The 9,132-nt window shown below is 35.8% G+C and overlaps 1 long non-coding RNA gene across 1 annotated transcript; it reads right to left on the bottom strand.

Moving 5' to 3' along the window:
- Positions 1-388: 388 nt before the first annotated feature.
- On the bottom strand, positions 389-8,439 carry LOC137013072 (uncharacterized). The gene is made up of 3 exons (XR_010893649.1): positions 8,246-8,439; positions 3,361-3,473; positions 389-3,237 (listed from the first exon to the last, which is right to left on the bottom strand). It is a non-coding gene; the product is annotated as an uncharacterized lncRNA (long non-coding RNA).
- Between the last annotated feature and the right edge of the window lie 693 nt (positions 8,440-9,132).

Raw genomic sequence — 9,132 nt, 5'->3', positions numbered from 1 at the left:
AATGAAGTACTAATATCTGTTTTGTACCTTTATAATACACTGACAGTCACCAAACACAGTGGTGATGAGTCACATGATGAATCAAAGTTCATCACAAGCTGTGGAGGACAATACTAACATAAAGAAAGTGCACACAGTGTCATTCACACACACACTAAACACCGTCATGGTAACATGCATGAAATTTTAAAAATGCAATAAACATTAATTTACATTTACATTACATTTACATTTATTCATTTGGCAGACGCTTTTATCCAAAGTGACTTACAAGTGAGGAATACTACAAGCGAGTCGTCATGACGAAGCAAATAGACAAGAAGTGCTCATAATACAAGTTATAGGCAGTGCTCAGATCATCATAAGCTACAGTAGAGAGGGATTAGAGGAAGTGAAAGGATAGGAATAAGAAGTTTTTTTTTTTTTTTTTTTTTTTTTAAGATGAGGTTAAGTGCTCACGAAAGAGATGGGTTTTCAGCTGTCTTTTGAATATTGCCAGGGATTCTGCATTTCGGATGGAGGCAGGAAGATCGTTCCACCAGCAAGGGACAGTGAACGAGAATGTTCTGGAAAGTGATTTTGTGCCTCTCTGTGATGGTACCACAAGCCTTCGCTCCTTTAATGAATGCAGGTTTCTGGTAGGAGTGTAGACTCGTAAGAGTGAGTGGAAGTAGGAGGTGCTGAGCCTGTGGTAGATCTGTAAGCAAGCGTCAGCGCCTTGAATTTGATGCGAGCAGCCAGTGGTAGCCAGTGAAGAGAGATGAAGAGAGGCGTGACGTGGGCTCTTTTGGGCTCGTTGAAGACGAGACGTGCTGCTGCGTTCTGAATCATTTGTAGAGGCTTGATTGTGCATGATGGCAGTCCAGCCAGAAGTGCATTGCAGTAATCAAGCCTAGAAATGACCAGAGCCTGGACCAGAAGTTGTGTTGCATGTTCTGTTAGAAAGGGCCTGATTTTCCTGATGTTGTATAGTGCAAATCTGCATGACCGAGCTGTCTTTGCAATGTGGTCTTTGAAGGTCAGTTGATCATCAAGGATTACTCCAAGATTTCTGGCCGAATTTGATGGGGTAATTGAGGATGTGCCTAGCTGGATGCTGAAATCGTGATTTTAGAGTCGGATTGGCAGGGAAGACGAGAAGCTCAGTCTTAGCCAGGTTGAGCTGTAGATGATGATCTTTCATCCATGCCGAGATGTCCGCCAGACAGCTTGAGATTCGAGCAGCTACTGTGGGATCACCTGGTTGGAATGAAAGGAAGAGTTGTGTGTCATCAGCATAGCAATGGTAGGAGAAACCATGTGCCTGAATGATGGGACCAAGTGATGTAGTGTGAATGGAGAAGAGGAGGGGTCCAATTTAACAACATTAGATGTCACATAAAACCCTAATGTACATAAGTGATTAGAAAAATGAGAAAAACTAAGAAGAAACAGAGTTATTTCAACGAAAATATATCAAATGTGAAGTGTCACGCAGGGAATTGTGGGAATGTCAATTTACGGTTTTTCACTGTAAATTTTACAATGAATTGTTGTTTTTCACTTCCAAAAACTGTGAATTTAATGGTATTTTACCGTAAAATTACATTAAATGTACCGTTAGATCTATTACAGTTATTCACCGTATATAGTACGGAAACTTTCTGTAAACCAATCAACAGTTTTTCACCGCAGCATTTTTACAGTCTTTTATTGTTAAAATCACGGTCATTTTTTACAGTGTGGGGGGTCTCTGAACGAATAAACTGACTAAAGGCTCGACAGTAGGTGTTTGTGAAGTCAGTTATACTGAAATTGTCACAAACTTCAATAAAAAGGCTATATTCATATATGAACTGCTTTTTATTTATAGTCAAATAATTAGGATATATTGATGTTGTGTTACTGAAACATTCTGTAAGTAAAGTTTTCATTAAACTCTTATTGTTCTACATGGCGCCATTTGACAAAAGTCCTGTTCAGCATTTAAAGTGGCTCTCATGATTACAAGCCAATGAACCACTTCTATGTCAGCGCACAACAGTTCTGTCTTCTAACTATTTATAAGCCTGAACACGATAATCATGCTTCCTCAAACAAAAGTAATCGCCAAAAATGTTTTACCCGACCCAAAACTCATTCAAGTAACGTCATGAAGTTGTTGCTGGGAACTTGAAAGAATGAGACCCCACACAAGAAGCTAACTGAATACAATATTTATTAATTGAAGCACAATAAAGAAAGGCAGTGTTTGCATCAGTGTTCAAACTAAAGGTCATGATGCGTGTAACAGAACATGAATGAACCGTGGAGAAAATGAGTTCAGAAAGAGTTAATGCTCAAACACGTGATCATTTATGTATTTTATTTAAAATAGTGTGTCTGCATCTCCAGGACGGACTTTATTGTTTAATTCAGTTTCTACTGAAGTGCTGTTACAGTAAATGTTTCACAGAAATGAAAAAGTAGATATAGACAAAGAACCTTAAATGGAGAACTCTAAATGACAGATTATTCAAATATCTGCAGGTGTCATTGTGAGGAAATTGAGTTTCTGTATAATTTGCATATGATTTTACTTACATGTTTATGGTTAAATGATTTTGTTCTTCTCAGAAGTACTTAAGCATGTATTTTTTAGGGTGACAAGTGGAAAAACACTGAAGTGGTAAACATGTTCCTAATATGGTAAAAGGAAAGAGGCTTCAGCCTTTGAGGTTAGAGATATAAAGTGAGAGGAAGCTTTCGTTCTTGGTCTTACACTCTGCAGCTACTTGTGTTTCTGTTCGCTTTTCTTGCAAGAAATAAAACTTTGAAAGACAATTGGACGTGTTTGTCTCTTATGCAGTGAGAGTCGGTTGATTTTTGCCACAACAGTCATTTTTTTGGGGGGGTGGGGTGTGGTTCGTACGTATAATACACCATAAAGTGCGTATCATATGCACGCGAAAAACTACGTACCATAAGCACCATATATACCATATATTCTGCGAGATTACACACTCGTACTACTGATACGCATTTTCGTGTGATCGGGCTCAAATATGATAGCATTTATACACTATTTACATTTATTCCTGTACATTTTGTTTTCCCCCACAAAGCCTAATTTAGATTATACTGACACAGTTTATCCAACATTCATTTCTCCCGCTGGTTTGTTCTCAGGGAAGATTTAAGTTCATCTTATTTCATGATGATCTGTTCTGAATAAAGCTGCTGTCAGGATCTTCAGAGTCCAGAAGACACTTCATTGTGCTTTAAAAAGAGACACATGAATCACACATTTCATCTTCAACAATATATGAAATAAATATTAAAGAAAGCATGTATCAGCTGATCATCAGAACTGTCAGTACATGATTTCAGAAATCATCTTACATTCATGAATGTAGTTTCAGACATTACATCATTTCTTCATGATCTCAGCTCATGTTCGATCGTCTCTGATGCTTCAGATCGACACTCTTCAGAACTGTGTGGATCAACAGAGACTGTGAATGAAGAAACACACGGCTGATTATCTTCAGGTTAAATATGGTGATGACACAGGTTACCTTTTGTGCAGCTACATTTACATTTTGCATCTGCCAGTTTCATCTGCTGTTTCCAGATGTTTGTTTTTTAGTGACCAAATTTAACGCCCTTATGGAAATATGATAATATTTGTTATATTTTACATCTGACTAATTTTCAAATTGTTTTTCATAAATCAACACCTCAGGAAAATGTTATGGGGTGACTTTCTGTTACGAAACAGGACATTGATTTTATACATGTCCACTTTAGAGGACACCAGGACTGAAATCATGTTTATCAGGCATTCTGGGAGACACAAGTGAATAGGGAAAGAAATTATATATCCATATTCCTATGAAAAATATTAAATATTATGAAAATCTTGCCAATTATTTCTCCCATTATTACACTTTTTCATTAATTTGTAAGATATTTTAAAATGAACAAAGACATTTGCTTCACTGTTTTAACCCCCTCTCTCCTGCTATAAGGATCATTTGGAAGAGAAAGAGTTGATAGTGATCAAGCCCTGTGTGTACATCAGGGGTCTACGAATGGTCACACCTTTGGGGTAAGTTTTAATCTTCTGATTGGTCAGTTTGAATGTCTCACGTTTGGGTTTTAGTCACATGGTCAAGGAAGGGATAAAAGAAGATTGTAACTGTTGCTCTGACTCTTTTATTCTCTGACTCTTTCCTTGGTCTCTCTCTCTCTCTCTCTCTCTCTCTCTCTCTCTCTCTCTCTCTCTCTCTCTCTCTCTCTCTCTCTCTCTCTCTCTCTCTCTCTCTCTCTCTCTCTCTCTCTCTCTCTCTCTCTCTCTCTTTCACACTCTATCTCTCAGGTAACTTTTTACGTACATGCTGGGTACGATTACAGTTTTTTACAGACACTAGGACACATTTCTCAATACTTGGGTCACTTTTGCAAAACTCTTCACACAGTGAGCACAACAGAAGTCTATGTGGGCTAAACTGAGGATCAGTTATCATTGCTTTGGCACAAAATGCATTCAGTGACTACATCTCTCAAATTTCATCAATTCGTTTCTCTCTCAGACACAACAACTGCCAAATCTCTGTGTACGTACAGACCAATCTGCACATGCTAACATACTGTTTTCAAAACTGTTAAACTTATGTTCAAAACAATAACATCATACAAAACTCAATAAGACAGCAATTTGCTACATTCCTACAGTAATATTTTAATAAAATATATTTTAAATCTTAAAATTAAATGCTATAAAAACAATCGAATTGTATCTGTATCAGTGGATGGTGTGTATACAAATTCTTGTATTTTGGAAAAAATATATTTTTTTTTTTTACATACATGCTGTGTACGTTTAATGGTATATGATTTTATCATCTCATACATCTATTTTGTAATTATTTTAAGTGTAACCATAACCAGATATTGTCATTAAACCCTTTCAATTACAAATGATGTGCTAACTAGTTGTGATTTAGTAGTAACATTAATGTGCTCCCTATTGCAATACAATATCATCACACTATAGCAATACTCTCCCACATATTTTGCTATTGTAACTGCACTTATTTCTGTCATTGGTATACGATGCAGTGGGTAATAGACAAGAAATGTACAGTTTTCTCATTGATAATGTTTCTTTAGTCAGTCAGCGACCCTACAGTCTATCACCCTTACAACATGTTGCTCGAAGAACACATACAAATTTTATACAGCATGAAAATACATTGTATACATTTATGGCCATTTTACACACATATTGCAAAAAGCAAAATGGTATATCAAATCATTCTGTTATATATTTCAGAACATAGTTGAGAATAATCTTTATTCAAAGTTTAGTAATAAAAATCATGAAACCTAAAAATTTACTAAAAAATCCCATTGTTTTTGCCTTTTCATGTCTATTCATGCCTTATTTTATTTTTTAAAAACTGAGTCCAGGTGTCCACTACAGAGGACATGGCATAACATATGAATAAAATATCATTTTATTTTTACATTTTTTTCTTATGCTCTAAACAATGTAATGACATAAAAAAAATACTAAATTCACAAAACTATTTTTTTTGGTAGTCAGGAGGATATCAAGTACCAAAATACCACCCCTATAAACCAATTGATCAAACACAGCCGTCAGGTGTGCAGACACTTGGGTGCTTAACTGTGAACTCAACAATCAGGTGCAAGGACTATAAAAGGCAAAAGGAGAGTTTGTGTCTTCAACTTAATGGAAGGCAATGTTGCAGTAAGAGGGAGAGGGAGAAACATGATTGGCCACAGAGCTATTTTGAACATCCCGGGCCCACGTGGTGTTAGTTTTTTTCAGTTGCTAACATACTGTTGTCCAAACTTTAGTCACATTTTGAAAACTCTAAACACATTTAGCAGAACATCTGTCTGTTGTGATCATACCATTAACACAATTCATGTCGTTTTCACACAAAATGCAGTCAATTAACATGTATTATACATATAATATATATAAGTTTACCCCATACCAAAATCATGGATCTTTCTCATCTTATTTGGGAGGAAGAAGAATGTGTGCTGGATTGTGAATCTCTATGGTTTCCCCCTTACACATGATGAACCTATGAAAGTTTATTTCTGCCATAAATAGAAAATAAAAAAAGGTAATTGTGACTTTTTATCTCACAATAATAAAACTCAGAATTGTGAGATATAAACTCACGTAGTAAAAGGAAACTGAATTTTAAAAACTATGAATTTCATATTTTCTGCAGGTTGAACCGAAACATGACAAGTAATGCAGTTTTCATAATGCCATCAACTGTTAGTATTTTAACAGTCATTGTGCTTTGATTGACTATATGTTCATGTTGGATAGAAAACGTCTCGGTTACGTATGTAACCCTCGTTCCCTGAAAGAGGGAATGGAGACATACGTCAGTAGTGACCGACGAATTGGGATATCGCTTAGAGAGCCCTTTGGAGAGCCCTTTGGAGAGCCCTTTGGAGAGCCCTTTGGAGAGCCCTTTGGAGAGCCCTTTGGAGAGCCCTTTGGAGAGCCCTTTGGAGAGCCCTTTGGAGAGCCCTTTGGAGAGCCCTTTGGAGAGCCCTTTGGAGAGCCCTTTGGAGAGCCCTTTGGAGAGCCCTTTGGTGTTTTTTTGTTAGTGCGAGTCTTAGGGACATTCCAAAATGCTCAACGTGAAAAACGCTTAACATGGCTTACAGTTTTTTACAGACGCTAGGACACATTTCTCAATACTTGGGTCACTTTTGCAAAACTCTTCATACAGTGAGCACAACAGAAGTCTAAACTGAGGATCAGTTATCGTTGCTTTGGCACAAAATGCATTCAGTGACTACATCTCTCAAATTTCATGAATTCTTTTCTCTCTCAGACACAACAACTGCCTAAACTCTGTGTACGTACAGACCAATCTGCACATGCTTACATACTGTTTTCAAAACTGTTAAACTTATGTTCAAAACAATAACATCATACAAAACTCAATAAGACAGAAATATGCTACATTCCTACAGTAATATTGTAATGAAATATATTTTAAATCTGAAAATTAAATGCTATAAAAACAATTGAATTGTATCTGTATCAGTGGATGGTGTGTTACAAATTCTTGTATTTTGGAATTAAAGTGCAAAAAAATAAAAATAAATAAACAACATAAAATGTAGACGAATTCTGCATCATGTCTGATTTATTCAAGTAACATATATTGCAGTGAATTATAAACAGAAATGTGTACTTGTTTTACACAAGAAAACATAATGTATAATGTATTTTTAGGTCATTGTTTTGTGGGTGACAAAGTGTGTTTGTCGGCTGTCAATTTTGCTAGTGTTTTGGAAGAATGAGTTGATTTGAGACCTGAATAAAGTGTTTTGGTAGATTTAGTGCATTTTGAATGTGAAATTACAGTTTTTTTTTTACAGACGCTAGGACACATTTCTCAATACTTAGGTCACTTTTGCAAAACTCTTCACACAGTGAGCACAACAGAAGTCTATGTGGGCTAAACTGAGGATCAATTATCATTGCTTTGGCACAAAATGCATTCAATGACTACATCTCTCAAATTTCATTAATTCTTTTCTCACTCAGACACAACAACTGCCAAAACTCTGTGTACGTACAGACCAACCTGCACACGCTTACATACTGTTTTCAAAACTGTTAAACTTATGTTCAAAACAATAACATCATACAAAACTCAATAAGACAGCAATTTGCTACATTTCTACAGTAATATAGTTATGAAATATATTCTGAATCTAAAAAAATCAAAAAATCTTGTTAATGGACTAATTTAATCATTTATATTGTGCATTATTATTTTATTCTTTTTATTATGTGTCTTGTTGCTGTCACTCTGTTGCACTGTGGAGCTTCTGTCACTTAGACAAATTACTAGTATGTGTAAACAACATTCCTGGCAATAAAGCTCTTTCTGATTCTGATTCTAATAATTTCTTTCAGTTGTTTAAAAAGCAATAAAATGAAGATAATCTCTCGACATCCTAGTTAATTTTATATATGTATTAAACGATGGGTGTTTCTGGTCAATAGTGTTTGCCACATCTGCCATCATTCAGTTTAATGAGAGGAACTGTTATCATATATGAAGAGCCCACACAATATTAATCAGAGCAACTTCAGTTTACAGAATAAACACAAAAATATGGATTTAATGCTATATAATTCAGAAACACAGAGATATGATTCCCTCAAACATTTCCTGTTTGAATTATGAGTGATTGTTTTACTCACAGTTCGGTCTTAAATCAAAAAAGCTGCTCCATCTGACAATCCTCACAATCTTCATGCTTTCACTGGTTTGTGTCTTCATCCCTCTCTGTCCCGTGTTTACTCCTAATTTCCATTTCATTGAAACAAGAAATATAACGAAAAACAAGCAATATTAATCTCTTCTGTCTTGCAGAACACTAGAAAGTGTCAACAGTAGACAGAGTCTTTATAAAGGACTGAACTGGGCGGGGTCTGCATTGTGTGTCACAGTCATTCACCCGCACACTTCCTTCAGTTTTTATGGTAACCGAAAGAACAGTTAGTTTCTGATGTTTCTCTACAGAATCTCCCTCTGTCTGTGAAATGAGTCTCTCACTCATATCTGCTGAGACCGTCAACGACACTCCACAAAAATCAGCTTAATTACCACAACAAACCTGTCTGTATTTGTCTGCTGTTGCTCGTCTCCTAATCTATCTTTCTATCTGTTATTATATACTGTGAATATTGTGGCTCTGTGACAAATCTGTTGTGATATTCCTCATGTAAGAGGATAAAAGCACATTCTTCTGATGCTCCAGATACAGGAACATGATGTCGAGTCCCATTTGCTCAGAATCAATAATGTGACACGAATTGTCAAGTCATTTTATATCATAGTTTTAATAGTTTAATTCATGGTCATTAACATGTCAATGAATTCACATTCAGTTATCAATAACAAATAAACTGGTGGATGAGTGAGTCTGATGGTTATGATAAAGGGGTTTGAGTGATTAATAATCAGTATCTAACCTGATGAAAAGAGATTTATTCAATGTTATCCACATTATATTTAATCTGCAACAGCATTGTGAATTTTTATAAAGAACTGTTTGGTGATTAAACTTTAAATGCATCATTATACA

This window comes from Chanodichthys erythropterus, chromosome 22 (assembly GCF_024489055.1).
Source record: "Chanodichthys erythropterus isolate Z2021 chromosome 22, ASM2448905v1, whole genome shotgun sequence".
Classification (NCBI taxonomy): domain Eukaryota; kingdom Metazoa; phylum Chordata; class Actinopteri; order Cypriniformes; family Xenocyprididae; genus Chanodichthys; species Chanodichthys erythropterus.
Note: the sequence above shows the minus strand (reverse complement) of the source record. Positions and strands in the feature narration are given on the sequence as shown.